Raw genomic sequence first — 14,916 nt, 5'->3', positions numbered from 1 at the left:
AGGGATGACCCTGGGAATCTCATTATGCATACAAGCAAAGTGCACCCCCCGCACCCCAGTACACCCCAATTCACCCCCACCCCACCCGCTCGTGTATTTGCATAGAGAAGACAGAGCGAATAAGGCAATAAATCAGCAGCCTATATTCAAATGCTTAGCAGGGAGATTGAAACCCTGCCGTGCAACCCCCCCGACCCGAGTGAATTCCCACCCGTGCCGCTATTCTCCTCAGCGGACACGGCACCGGACAGCGGCATAAAAATAAATATACAAATATATCCGGCGACTCATTGCATAGCCCAGGGACGTCCATTGATCAATAGACAGTACAGATAGGCTTCTATAGAAATGAGCCTAAGGCAAACTAACTGCCCGGGTTGAGGTGGGAGGGGGTCTACGTGTCCCCCGAAGGTCACAGCTCATATTGAAGTGGGGGAGGAGGTGCCATTTGAATATTGCACTTTACGTACGTCCGCCTTTGGTCGCTCGGCCTCGTCAACAATGAAAAACAGAAGGAAACATTGCGTAATGCACCGTATGGAACTCAAAGTTTCAGTTTAGATTTTTTGCAATTTCCTCGCCAAGACACGTTCCTCACTTTGTTTGTCGTACTTTCGGGTTTGGACAATGACCTTAAACAAACGTGGATTGTTTCATTATCTTTCTCATAAGGTGTTTTTGGGGAGGCGGGTTTTATTAAAAAAGGATTGGAATATTCAAATGAACGCCCGAGTGCTCTTTTGCCGTCGTCAGTTATTAGCTCACGAGGGCGAACTGTATCGTTTCTTCCCCTTTTTGGACAAATTTCACGTCTGATTTGCGCCGGCGAACGAGGGAAGGCGCTTATTAAAGCGTTATTTACATTGACTCGGCTACACAAAGTTCCAGCTTGACATTTTGAGTCAACTTTTTTTTCTGTCTTCTTCTTCCGCTATTGACTTTTATTATAGATCGGCAACGACGCTCGGCGCAAAAACGAAGCTCGGCGCTTGCTGTTTACCGAGATGTAATTGGCTATCTCGAAGGAACGATATTTGTTTTTTTTTGTAGGTAGTACCTCCTCTCCAAATAGAAGTCGGCGCCTGGCAATAATTATCCTGGTGATGTGCACCGCCGCCATTGTTGCGGGGAGATCAAAATAATGACTTGTCGAGACGCGAGAGCAAAGGATTAAAAAGCCCAGATGGATTTTTTTTTTTTTTTTGTGCATGAGCAACGTTGCACAATTTGGTGTCGTGATTTGCCCCCCCCCCCCCCCCCTTAAAAAAAAAAAAGGGACAAGTTGCCCTCTGTGTGAGGCGCGTTAAACAAACCAAGTAATAGCGGCGGGCTCCCCATTAATTAAGCTTGAAGGATTCCTCTTACTTTTGTTGATGGGATTGCATACTTCACAGCCTCTGCCCCTTTGATGGCAGTTTTGGGACCAACAAATTGATTGATGGATCGCCATTTGCATTTTCTTCAAATGTACCCCCCCCCCCCCCCCCCCCGACGTTCTTATAATAAGATGGAAGTTATTACGCGCGCATTAATTTTGCGTGGCGATCACGCCGCAACCGGCCTTATATTGTTTGGCCAAATCTGAGCGCATTTTTTTTTTTGGGAAGATTCCTGATGTTGTTATTCCATCTCACTGTGTCCTATTCGAGCGTACGCGCGAGCCAGACACTTGTTTATTTATTTATTTAATTTACTCTCACACGGTTTGAACCTCGCCAAGCGTGTGACATGTACTACGCTTCCTGCGCGCTAAAACAAAACAAAAAGATCGAATCGGGGTTTAAAACGTATAAAGAGGTACGCTTGTTTGGAATGGCTTGCCGCGTTCCATTTTGATAAGCAATTTATTATTTGGAGACATTTGAAAAGTTAAAATTGCACTCATCGTCTCGACAGGCAAGGGAGTTATGCTGATGGAGCTAACGAGCGGTTCAAAAAGAAGGACGGAAAAACGGAGAGGAGGAGGCGACAGAGTGAGGAGAGAAAGCACGCGAGGAAAAGCAAGATGACTAATTAGCAAACAAAGATGAGGTGAGAGAACACCAGGGGGGGTCTTAAAATTGGGGAGGGGGGGTGTCTTGATGAGGACTGATGGCACACAGGTGACGCTCACAAGCAGACAAGCAAGAATTTACTCAAACCACAAAGGAATTCTTGGGAAGTCCAACTTTAAACAGTCTTTGAAGGTTTCAACTCAGGGAACCTTTTCCACTACAGCGCCATCTGCTGGATGGGAAGGGTTGTAATGTAGTCATTCAAACTGAATGACTGAAATGCCATTTGCGTTGAATGATTAAATACAAATGAAATTTTAAAATGACAAAATCCTTTCACGGAATCAATTGCCGACTGACTGAGGAAGCAACTTCCTGTCGGCGTGCTCACTCACTTCCTGTCAGACATTTTCAGAGCGTTTACCTCCCAAAAATAAAACGTTTGATCATCTTCCTGGCGCCCTGACACTTGTGTTCTTGTGATAGGGTCTTATTGTTACCACATGTCACACACACACACACACACACACACACACACACACACACACACACACACACACACACGGGTTAAATCAAGGCTTAAAAAGAAGAGGTAAATGTTTGAGGATAATCAAAAGTCAGCCGTGACAAGGAAAAAGCAAATGTGTGGTCTGAATTGGGGGCCCAAGGCCTCTGCAGCCATAAACAAAGTGATTTATTCAAACTTTTCCATATCACGATTCTGCTATCTAATTACTTCAGAGGGGTGAGGGTGGGAGGGGTGGGGGCTATCATATCCCGCTCGCCCGTGAGTTATGGAAAATCTTCTTTATGAGTGAAGTTGATGGAGGATGTGGCGAAGAGCTGGTCATAAATCCTCAATAATGCAAACGTTTGAGGAATATCTCCAAAATAAAAATGCAAATGTGATTAAGGACGCGTTAGGGCCGTGCTGATACGGCAGCTCCGACGAGGTACTTATAGGGGAGAGCCTCCAATAAACGGGCGGCGGCGTTCCCGACTTGCGGAGGCCGCGCGCCCGCCCGCTCGTAAAGGCACATATGTCCCGCACGTGCGGCCGGGGGGAAAAGTGTCGGCCCGACGTTTTAATCCCGCGGCCCTAACGAGGGGGCATAAAGTTTTAGGAGGTGGGCTGGAGTGGCGTCTCGCCGATGCAAATGGGCGGCGGCGGCGGGCGTCACAATGCGAGCGCTTGTTAGCGCGCGCGAGGACGCCGGCGACACCTCGTCACTCCCCTTTTATCTCTCGTCATTCACACATGAGAAAAAAAAAAAAAGATTGCCGCCGATCTGCCACATCCGTTCGGATTAGCATAACAAAGGCGGGAGAGAGCGAGGGGGTCGGAAGAAGAGTGCCAGTGAGAAAGAGGGAGGCCATATTGACCGTCCTTTGTGACAGTTTTTATTTATTTATTTTTAATCACATGGTTCCGGACTGCCACCTTGAGAACATCGTGAACACAGCAAAGGCTCAAAATCTAGTTTTGTGTTTTTTCTTGAAAATTGATGACAGTAGAGTGCTACACTTTCTCACCGCTGCCATCTACAGGACAGGAGTTGAACGCATGGTTTGCGGTCCCCGAACATCCGTCTGAATTAGCATAAGAAAGGAAGGAAAGTGAGAACATATTGACTGTCCTTTTTAAGAAATTCTTTGTCTATTCTTTTCCTCCCCCCCCCCCTGTGGTGAGAACAGGTGTCGACGGCCACCTTGAGAACATCCTCAACATCATCTCCTGCCGTCTAGTCGGAGCAACGACAGAATTATTCCCTTTGAATAAAAAGTGGGCAAAAAAGGCAGAACTCATTGCCTTTCTGTTTCCATCACTATTATCCCGCCCCACACACACACAAGCGCCATACAAAGCTCATTGGGTGGAAAGAGAAGGAAATGGGAAGGCTCTAAGAAGAAGGCGGGTGGGGGTGGTTGGTGGGGTTGTTGGAGGACATTATGCATATGAAAATGTCCTGAAAGAGGGCTGTGATTTATGTATGCATTAGATGCAGATTCCATTACGGGCCAGTGGCTCAAGTGAGATCTTCCCGGGAACGCTGGGGCCGACCTGATCAAACTCCACCTTCATTACCGGCCATACGGGCGCAGGGGGGAGGGAGGGAGGGCTGTTGAAGGGCTTACGTATTTACAACCGACACACAGACACATGCATAGGTGTCCCTACACACATCTACACACAGCTCCCCCACGGGGGTTGGTGGGCTAAATTGCAATCTGCCCTCCAAGGCGCTTACCTGAGAGGCGAAAAGGGGGAAGGGAGGGGGGAGGACGTCCATTCCACTGATGGTCAAAAACATTTTACTTGCAATTCTAAAAACGCCTCTGCTAAGGCCTGACAATCCTTAAACTGTCATGACCACTCCCGTCCTGTAGGGGACGCAAAGGAGAGAACTAACCCAGATCATAACCTAACCGCTCAGGACGTACTTTATGTACTTGATGGAAGTTTTCGTTTTCCCTTGACCCAAGCACCGTGTCTCCATAATCAATTTCAATGGGGAAGATGGATTGACACGCTTGACCAAGGAACAAATTAACATCCTAAGTCAAGGTACCACTTTTCTAGTTCTGCAGTTCTCATTGCTGCTGGTCAGGACATCCACAAAGTGCATTCCAGAGGCAATGTATGCACGCGCACAGTGGCGGGAGGGGGAGGAGGATTGTTTGACTTGATAATCACGTGGCGGCCGGCGATAAGGAAAAAGTGTTTTGCGCAAAGAAAACACAGGCTGTGGCGGCGGCGGCGGTGGCACCTCGGCGCGCGACCCCGCCGCCGCAGCCCCCCGTGATTGGGGTCAGCCGGGAGATTCCTCTCTGGCCAGCTAATGTGATTGCATGGCAGCAATCCCCCTAAACGCCATCACGTCTGATCTGCATAGTAATTGGCTGCGCTCTCCTTGGATGTGACCTTGGGGATGGGGCGCTGTCACTCCTGCTTCTCCCCTCCTGTACCACCAATAACACACACACACACACACATATATATATATATATATATATATATATATATATATATATATCGGTAGACATATATATATGCAATGCATGCAGAGTGTCCGTGTGGAGGCGAGCTCGGACCGACAAGGTGTCCTACATGGATGGTTGGGTCCTGAGCGGATGTGACAAGATGGTAAGGGACGTGGCCATGGAGCCGGCCAGGAACATGCGGGGAAACATTTTCAAAGTGTGTCAGAAAGACAGGCCCCCACGTCGGGTTTGGTATCACGAGAACAAAGACATAGGTCACCTCGGGATTTACTTCTTTACACAAATGGGAAATGTATGTCGGTGGTGAGACGGCGTCTGAGCGCCACAAGGTCAGAGCTTGACCAAAGATGCCTCATTGGCGCCCCCTACTAGTAGAAACGCAAAGGTCCCCAAATGAAAGCCCATCACGGTTTGGATTCATTTGCATGTTTATAATCAACAGATGTATGGTTGCCACGGCAACGGCCGTCAGTCACTTCTCGCAAAAAAACAAAAAGCAACCAGGCGCAGCCCCGGCATCCAAAAGTCAAAGAACGGGAACGGCGTGTAGAATAACGTTTGCATCTGTCTCCGCGCACCACTTCCACTTCCTGGGCAGCCAAGTTTGACGGCGCAGCTGCTCGCCAGCGTTAGGAGAAAGCGGCAAAGACGAAGAGGGGGGAATAAAAGACACGAGAACAATAAATTATTGCGTGCCGAGGTTGTGCGCTAGCTAGGGCGGGCCAATATATATTTTTCTGCAAAAATCAAATTTCAATTTCTCAGAAAATAAAATTGGTTCAATAAAGTGACTAAAAGCTTTGACAAATGATTCGAATAAACGCATCTGACAAATGAGAGGGCAGGTGCAATGAAATTTTGCAAGAGTCGTGAAAGTACAGTTAAGTTTGGGGTTAAGTCGTTGTTCAAACACGCCCGGCGGCGTCGCCGCTTTTTTGCTCCGCTCTCTTCTGGCTTTCCCCGCATCAGCGCTATTTGCGGAAGATCTTAACCAAAGACAAAGAAGCCAATGTATATTTTATGAACGTGGAGCGCCGGTTTATCGGGCTTTCTTTTATTATTATTATTTGGCGCGTACAAATACACACGTCGGCGGGGCGGCCCTCAAAGAGCGCGTCGCCTTTCTTCTCCCCCAGCAACCCGGTGTCAGCGACAAGGTAAGTTGTGGCGTTTTCTTTGCATTTCAAACGGGCCAAACTTCACAACCCGGCACGAAGGCTAATTTGCAATGGAGATTCGCCCCCCCCCCCCCGCCTTCTTCTTCTTTATGATGATTTTTTACGATGGCGGCGGCGGTGCAAACGTGTCAAAGCGAGTGACGAGTTTGTTTTCGCTGTAATGATTTGCGCAAACTTGAGGTCTGTTGTGTTTTGTTCCTGAGACAGTTTGACCTAGTTGGAAACGCCGGAGCGTCCCCTCACTCGCGTCGCCTGGCTCATGCATTGTTAAAGAGGCGGGACCACCCAACACACGGCTATGAGAATGAGGCTGACAGCTAATAGGCGCCACGGCGGAACCTCGAAGGTCCAACGTGAGCCGCTCCCCGACCTCCCATTTGTTAACAAGCCTTCCCGCGGCTGCGCCGGCATTTTTACCGCCGAACATGCGTGGAAAATCAAGTTAGGTGTAAATCAAAGTGCCCATCAGTCAAAAGGTGTTTGAAAATGGCGGCGAAATACGGATCTCTGCTTTCAGAAGCCACTCAATGAGTTAATGACACCTGTAGAAGGAAGGAGAAGACAAAAAAGGGGTTGCGGCCTTCAAAACTTTTTCGCCCTTTTTTGGGGGGGGGGAGTGAGGGGGGGCATAAAGTTTACAAAGCATCGATGTGGTGACAAAAGTCAACAAACGAGCAGCCTCCCCCCGTCCTCGCTTGCCTCTCACCATGACACCCAACAGGAAGACGAGGCTCCTCCGGAGAGCACGGTGCGCCTCGTTGTCTCCAGGTGACAGATATGTCACCGCAGCTAAAACCCTGTGGCACAATTATACTTCTGTCGGTCTGAGGGGGGGCGGGCGGGGGGACGCTGGGTAGTTTGGGAACAGAGTGAGTGAGACGTGTGTGTGTGGGTGTGTGTGGGTGTGTGTGTGCGTGAGACGCTTTACTCCTGGCTTATTCAAAGAGACAGCCCAAGGGATGCCTCTCGCTCTTCTAACAAAGCACTTTTTTTTTTCTTGAGTATTGCTGGGTGCGCTCCAGTCAAATCCTCTGGGCCTCAGTCAGTCACCACACCCACCCACCTTATCATCACCGTCCTCATCCCCCCCCACCCCCCTCCTTTCAGAGCTCAGCCATTTGAAAAACTTTTTCAAATCTATTCGTTTGTGGCGCCAGGTGTCAGGTCAAATGCGTTTTGGATGTATTAGTGACTTTTTGTCATATTCGAAGTGAGTGACTTCTTCTGTCCAATCGGGGAAGCATTTTTATAGCATTTGCAGAAAGGAGAATATGGGAGAAAAGTTCTTCTATTTCAATAGTTCAATGCAAAAGGGCCACTGCGGTCGCTCCCACAATGGCGCAAACGCCCCCTTGTGTCAACTGAAACTTTTGTGAGACTTTTGGACGTTCTCAATTTTTCAACCGAGGGCTATCGCATTTCACAATCATGCAAGAGTTTTGAGGGCGACCTAAGACTTTTTAGAAGCTTTAAAAAGGACGACGCAGGTATCGCCGACATCTAAGACAATATGTCTGCCTGCTGTCCTTCCCTGAGAGACTTCGATTTAAAAGGAGGGGGGAGAAAAAAAAGTGTCATTTTTACATAAATGATGAGACTCGTCCTCCCTCCTTTCGCTTGGCTCGCCCTCGTACTTCACAGCCAAATCAACGATTCCGTTGGCAGTGAAGTCGATTGAATTTGACAAATCCAAGAAAGACTTTCTGGAGGAGAGTTTTTTTTTTTTTTTTCATTATTTTATTTTATTTATTTTTTATATATTTTGGGGTGACCTAATTGTGCGCTCCCCATGGCTGCTCCTTGTGCGGTCTCTCTCTCTCTCTCTCTATTTCTCGCACTCTCTCCAAACGGCTTCATTTCCACATTCAAATTATTCATCATCGCCCGGATTTACTCCTTCCTTTCTTCACTTTTCATACCTTTGGTGTTCTCTGCGGGGATTTGAGAAGTGGAAGAAGGAGGGAGGAGGAGGAGGAGGGTGATGCATCAAAAAAAGTGCTGCTTTGTTTTTTGGTGTGTTTTTTTTTTTTCTTTTTTCTTGGCGAGCTATTGTTGAAACACCTTAAGTCTCTGGTGTGTGGCAGGAAGCGAAGTGATAGACAGGGCTGCCCTATTTACAGCCAGATTAAAAGGAATCCGACAGCAAGACGCGGCTAAATGATGATTGTCTATGACATTTAACAATTGATTAAAGAAAGATAAGTTTTAATAGGTGCCGCAAGCTCGCGGCGTGGGCGGCGGCTTTTTAGCGGAGGGGAGGGGAGGAAGGAGGAGGGCTGCTTCTTGTCGTCTCATGTCGTTTCAAACATGCCACGGTCGTACAATGAGGCAATAGAGTCATTTAGCACCTTCCCGAAAATAATCATTATTGAATTCAATTGTTAAGAGAATTTTTTTTTGACTTTTTGTGAAAGATATCCAATTAGTTGAAGAAGAAAAACAAGTCTGGAAAGTTTCATTCTGGCGGAGTTAAAAGGTGTAAAAACGGATGAAGGATGACAATCCAGCACATCTGAGCTTTACAAGTGAAAACATGAAATGAATTATTTTAATATTTTTATTGTAATGTTTAAACCATTCGAAAAGCAAACCGTCGTGTCGGCCAGTTGTGTGACAACGCCGGTGGAGTAGAAATGAGTCTGTTACAGTCAATTAAACTTTAAAACATAAATAAATAAAAGTGCTGACATTGCCATAATTAGAGGGGCAGGCAAAAATAAAGAGTTTGATTTATTTCCATTTGGAATATATTAATTATTTTTCTTTGTATTTATTTATATATATATATTTTTTTCAATTTAAAAACCTGCCTATAAAACACAATTATATGTACAGGTTTGTCATCTGCTCAATATATTTTCAAAAAATAATCCTAATGTTTGCTTTCCGCTCGGGTTCAACGTAAAACACTTTTCATGACCATTTAAAATATATTTTCTAGCACCTTTCACCTCGGGTGATCAATGACACGTTTTTCAAGAATGTCACATATTATAATTGATATATGTGTTATTTGCCCACGTCGCGATCGAAGAGGAAGATGAAACGAAAGGAAATGAAAAGAGTCTGGAAGAACACTTGGCTTTGCTGACTGGTTTGATAAATATTCCGCATACTGTCTGTGTCATTCTGTTTTGGCACACTAACCTAATTGCAAATCTCAAATGAACGTCATTTTAATTCATATATTTTATTAAGCATATCTATCAATCCATCCATCTATCAGACATGAATGTCGGCTCACATGACGTCGCATTGGAGCTGCTGCGTTTCCCGCCTCGTAGCGACATCTGGCATACGCGCACGGACGAGACGACAACTTTTCAAACTTCGCCCGCCCCGCCCTTCCCGAATAACGGAGGAAAAGTGCATTTAAATGCTGCGGAAACAAACAAAAGTTTTCGTGGTGGGGAAGGGGTGCGAAGAGTTTAATGAGTTGCATCGTATTGTGCCGTAAATAGCGCCTCTCGCCGGGGTTGCGCGTTGGCCTGCGGACGCTCGCTGGCGCGTCTGTGAAGTGTGGCGGTGCCCTGTGGGGACGCGCACACACGCACGCACACACACACACGCAGAGGCACACCATCCCCGCCAGCATCCCCCTCACAACAGCTGCCATGCTGCGGGAGGCAGGCGCACCCCTCGCTGATCAAATCTTGTCCGTCACATTTCCCCTAATTAACGGGCATCTGCTTCCCCCGCGTTTCCCAACACGGCGGCGACGCGCTCTGCCCGTGTACTCGCAATCATCCGACTGCTGCGACCTTTCACCCCCGTGCCGGCGCAACCCCCGCGCCGCCGCCGCCGCTGTTCCCGAACCAGCTGCGAACACGCGCCAGAGTTTTATTGGCCCAAATGTGCTGGAATGCTTTAACATGTTATTAGCTATAAAAAAAAAAAATCATGGTAACGTAATTTGCACTTTAGGTTCGAGCTTGACAAACGTGCAGTTTTTTGTAAAGTCCTTCAAAAGGAACTTTTGATTTCATACAAGTATGATCCTTTGATTTTGCCGTTCAGAAATTCAACGAGTGCTGACGTTGGCGTTACGTCAAAAAGTTAAAGGTAGATTTAAAGGTTTGGAATGAGATTCACGGCGTGTATATTTTCTTTTCTGTCCCTCTCACACACACATACATATATATTTTTATTAGTTTATACGTTATTGCTGAATGTTTTTGGAAGGATTTTTTTTTTTTTTTAATTATTGCTAAGCTTGTTTTCTAAGTCCAGTTTTAATATAAAACCAAAAAATAGAATACGACTAATATTGGAGGGGATTGACATCATGAAAGTGTGCTAAAAGATTAACACCAGTCACTCTCTTTGTTGAGTGAGGGTGCTAAGGAGTGAGGATGAGTGTGAGCGTGTGTGTGAGTGTGTGTGTGTGCGCGTTCCGTCATTCACAACACAGACGCACCTGAGCAGGCACCAGCTGGCGACGTGGAGAGGTGCGCTCTAATTTAAAATGCATCTCATTAGAAGAAAGCCTTTGCCTGTCACATTGCAAGACAACAACCACACCGGCTGGAATTAATGACTCTCCCAAGGAAAAAAAAAAAAAAGATCTTTTCAAACCTATTTGGAAAGAAAATATCCAAAATATGCAGGATACAATGAGAGATATTTCGCTTTGATTTAAAACGTAAATTTGTGATTTTTTTGGGGTTGCTGTTCGACCTTGGCGGGGAGTCGCGTGCTTTCTGATGAAGGCTTTTGTTTGTGTCCATTGTGGTGTTTTTTTTTATTTTTTTTTTAAAGCCATTCCCCCATTTGCGGGCGAAAGCCAAGAGAAATATACTTAAGAGAAAAGAAGTGTTTATTCATTTGTGGCAATGGCGCGGCGCCGCTGCCAAAGAGAGGGGACGTGATGGAAGCTCAGATTCATTAAAACTTAATTAATATGCATCATTATGTAAATGAGGGTGCAGTTAATGAGTTTTTAAAAGAAGCATTCCTTAATTAGTTCACTTTTAATGGCATCATCATTTATCTTTTTCTTCTTTGAAGCAGAATGATGCACAGGACGCGGGCACTTTCTAAAATGCTAATCTACGTTTTATCATCTTGTTTTTTCGCCCCCCCCCTCCTCGGCCCCTCCCCCTCCCGACTCCTCACGTGACGCCTCAAATCTTGTCACTAATGAGCGACGTTTACGCGTTTTAATGTTTTTTTCATGCAAAAAAAAAAATCCTTTTTTTGGGGTGGGAAGGATTACAAACAACACGGACCGCTTATTCTGCCACCTCGGGAAAAAAAGAAATGATAATTAAAAACGTATCGCCTGGTCCAAGTTAAATCCCAAACCCTTCGGCAACTCAACTGCAGACTTTTTTTTTTTTTTTTTTTAAATTCCCTATCCTGTTTGAGGCCGTTAAAAAATAACTCCTTCCAACAACTGACGAGGTGACAGGGAACTTGACGGAGACTTCTGACAGCGCCACATTTCGGGGGATAATTGGTCGCCGGTAGTTCACGTGGGGAAAGAAAAAAAAAAAAGTCGTCAAACTTCCTTGTTTAACACACGATAAAAGTTTGGTGGCGACGTCGTGCTCTCATTTGCAAAAACAACACCTCGGGGTATGTTCAATTGTTGTCAAATCTTTTAGAGAAATATAGAACGTATACGTCGGTACGTTACAAAAAAAAAAAAAAGGTCTTAAAGTGTCATGACTTGTATCTACGATTTCATTTTTACCGGCAAGTTGGACACTGCGTTTGATACTCAAACTATTATGTTTAAAACGGCCTTACAAGCTCTGCATGGGCTCACGTTGATATAATATTCTGAAGCTTCAGCTCTTCTCACACACGCACACACACACGAGCACGAGCGTGCGCACACACACTGATGAACATCCGGATTGTTCCGCCTCAGAAGGAATCAGTTGCATCATTCCTCCCAGGGCATTAGCACTGGGCGCTACAAGCCTTTTGCATTAACAATAAATTCATCATGCATGAGGATGGATGGCAGCGCAACCCTCCCCAACGTGCCCCCCCCCCCCCCCACCACCACCACCACCACCAGAAAGTAGAAGAGCGTGAGGTCGGCGTCACACCAAGAGAGTTCACGGCAGGCGTCGCCACGATGGACACGCTCCTTAGATAAAAAATACGTTGGTTTTTTTTCTGCTTTATTTGTTTTTTAAACTGACAAATATGAGTGTAAAAAAAACAACAGATGCTAAATGTCTATGTTTGACATATTTTAAATTTAAATTAATTAAACATTAAATTAAATTTGTTTCATTTGTTTGCCAAAAATGTGACCAGAAAAGTACGTTTAATTCATTTCAAAAAGCGAGTGTCTCTTTCATTTCATTTTTTTAAGTCAAAAAAATAAATGCAACTAAAAGTTAAATACAACTGAGTGCACTTATAAGTACATTTAGAATATTTAATTCAGTAGCTATCACTTTTATAAAATTAAAAAAAAATAATAAGAAATGGAAAATCAGCATTTAATATTTAAATGCATGTTTCCAGTGTTTTAAACTTTGACACGGGCGATGTATCAAAAATTCAAATATTATTACAGGACTCTGAATGATTATGAGCGGGTCGGTCATATGTTGCCCGTAGGCTGTACTTTGCTCACTGGAACCAGCCGAGTTCGTTAAACTAATTTAAATGGCGTGTAGGCTCCGTAAATATGACTTTTTTTTTTTTTATTGTTATTATTATCATCGTGCTTATTGCGGGCGCCGCTCTTGTTTTTGTTGTTGTTGTTGTTGCGGGGAGAAAAAGCCGCCTTTGTTTGGCTATTATTATCCCCAGCGCTGCGGCTGCTTCTTATAGATGAAATGCAGCAGATTCTCTCATTATTTAGATGTGCATTCCTGTGGAATCAATTCTCATAGACACATATAAATTATTGTTTAACGAGAAGCTGTATCCCATAAATTATTCAAAGCACCTGGGATTACAATATGAGATCAAATGATAGGAAAGAAAGAGCACTCTGCTGGAGGCGGCCCGCACACCAGCCAGCCCCGTCGCCGGTTTGATGTTGCACACGATCTGCTTATGCAGGAATAATTGGGAGGGGGTAAGGCACACCATGTGTTACAGAGGGTGGGGGGGGATAATTGGGCCGCCGGACATGGTCAGCAATGTCAGCCCCCGATTGCTACAACATGCCCCCCTCCCCTTCCCTCAGAGAAATAATCACTAGCTGATTTATTCCCAACATGTTTGGGAGGTGCGCCGTGTTTACAAGCGCGTACACCCACAAAGAGAGAGAGAGAAAGGGAGGATGTGTGAGAAAACAGTCGTAATTTTTTTTTTTCCTCTACCGGCAGTATGGGCCAATCCAAAAGGCGCAGCGGCTCTCGAATACGCAAGCAGCGAAAAGAAGGGAAAAAAAAAAAGGAAGAAATTTACGGCGCGTTACGGCGCCCTGAAGTGCCGTAAAAAAAGGGACACTCGTGCAGATAAGCAGGAAGCCGTTGTGTGGCGGGTGACTGATGGAGGGCGGTGAGGGTGCGAAGGCGGGGGGGGGGGGGGGGGGGGTGTCTTCGATGGAGTCCTCGGCCATAAAGTAAATAATGTGTGTGTCACCTAAGCGCCGGGCAGATAGAAGGAGAAAAGATGACAATGATCTGCTCTCACGGCACTTTCGGGGAGGGGGGCGGGAGGAAGAGGGAAAAAAGGGGGGGGGGTCGGAGTAGGCTCAGACATGGAAGGCATTGAGGGAAAACTTGCATCCATGTGAAAGCGTGGAGTGATCCGAGATCCACGCTGAGATGCGGCAACAGGTGTCAGGGGCTTCAAGTTCAGTCGGACCTTGACTGCAATGATTACCGTCGAATCTCTAACAATTGTCGAATTTTATTGAAAGCAATGTCAAAGCATTTATTTTACATGCCGTGAAATGTTGACCTAAATAAATACGGGCTTTTTCCTGCAACCACCTAATTTCGCTCCGCCACAGGCTCCCCAAAACCTCGGACATCATTCATCCCCGCGTCTGCAGACATGACAGCGCCCGAGCGTTTGGCCTTGGCGGAGGTCTGCGCTGCTCCACTTGCTTTTACATCGCCGGGACCATTTCCAGAACGACCCAGTAAAATATTGCAAGACAACGAGAGAGACAGAGAGAGGATGAAATGCGTCCGCAAAAAAAAAAAAAGTTATGGAGATGTAAATTATTTTGCCTTAGGATGCACAGGTGCAAAGAGACCCGCAACAGGAAGACAACTTTTTTTTTTTTTTTTGCACAGGCACACACATGAAGTAAAAATAAAAAAGTAAGTTAAACAAATACTTTTTTTTAAAGGTAGCATATCTTGAATTTATAACTTTTGGAAAACCAGCTGTCTAAGTTTACTTCCAGTTCAAAAGAGTGTAAAACTGTGTGGTAAGAATCTTTTATTATTTTTCTTCTCCTCACACGACAACTAAATGTTGATCGACGTGATATGGCCCGAGCGTGAGCCCTTGACAGAGGTCTGCGTCGCAACACTGGCTTGCACTTTGGGAGGAAAACTTCCAGAACATGGAAAAAGAAAATATTGCGAGATGAGATGTGTCCACAAAAAAAGTTATGAAAGCCGTAAACGATTCTGCTTCACAAAGCGCAGGTGCCGAGATACCCGCAACAGGACGACGACGACGACGACGACTTCGTTTGCTTCACCTCTCTCTCACACACACTCAAAAAAAGTAAGTTACGAGAAAAAAAAAAAGCGGCGCCAGCGACGCCGAGCGAACACACGGAGGAAGATGAAGCGAGGACGGGC

The 14,916-nt window shown here is 45.7% G+C and overlaps 1 long non-coding RNA gene across 1 annotated transcript in view; it reads left to right on the top strand.

Annotated features, from left to right (window-relative positions):
- Positions 1 to 3,817, top strand: part of LOC133146627 (uncharacterized) — a 42,041-nt gene extending 38,224 nt beyond the window's left edge. The window contains exons 2-3 of the long non-coding RNA XR_009711392.1: positions 1,897 to 2,031; positions 3,690 to 3,817. This is a non-coding gene — a long non-coding RNA (uncharacterized LOC133146627). The remainder of the gene's footprint in view (positions 1 to 1,896; positions 2,032 to 3,689) is intronic.
- The last annotated feature ends 11,099 nt before the right edge of the window (positions 3,818 to 14,916 follow it).

Source organism: Syngnathus typhle, linkage group LG22 (genome assembly GCF_033458585.1).
Source record: "Syngnathus typhle isolate RoL2023-S1 ecotype Sweden linkage group LG22, RoL_Styp_1.0, whole genome shotgun sequence".
Lineage (NCBI taxonomy): Eukaryota > Metazoa > Chordata > Actinopteri > Syngnathiformes > Syngnathidae > Syngnathus > Syngnathus typhle.
Note: the sequence above shows the minus strand (reverse complement) of the source record. Positions and strands in the feature narration are given on the sequence as shown.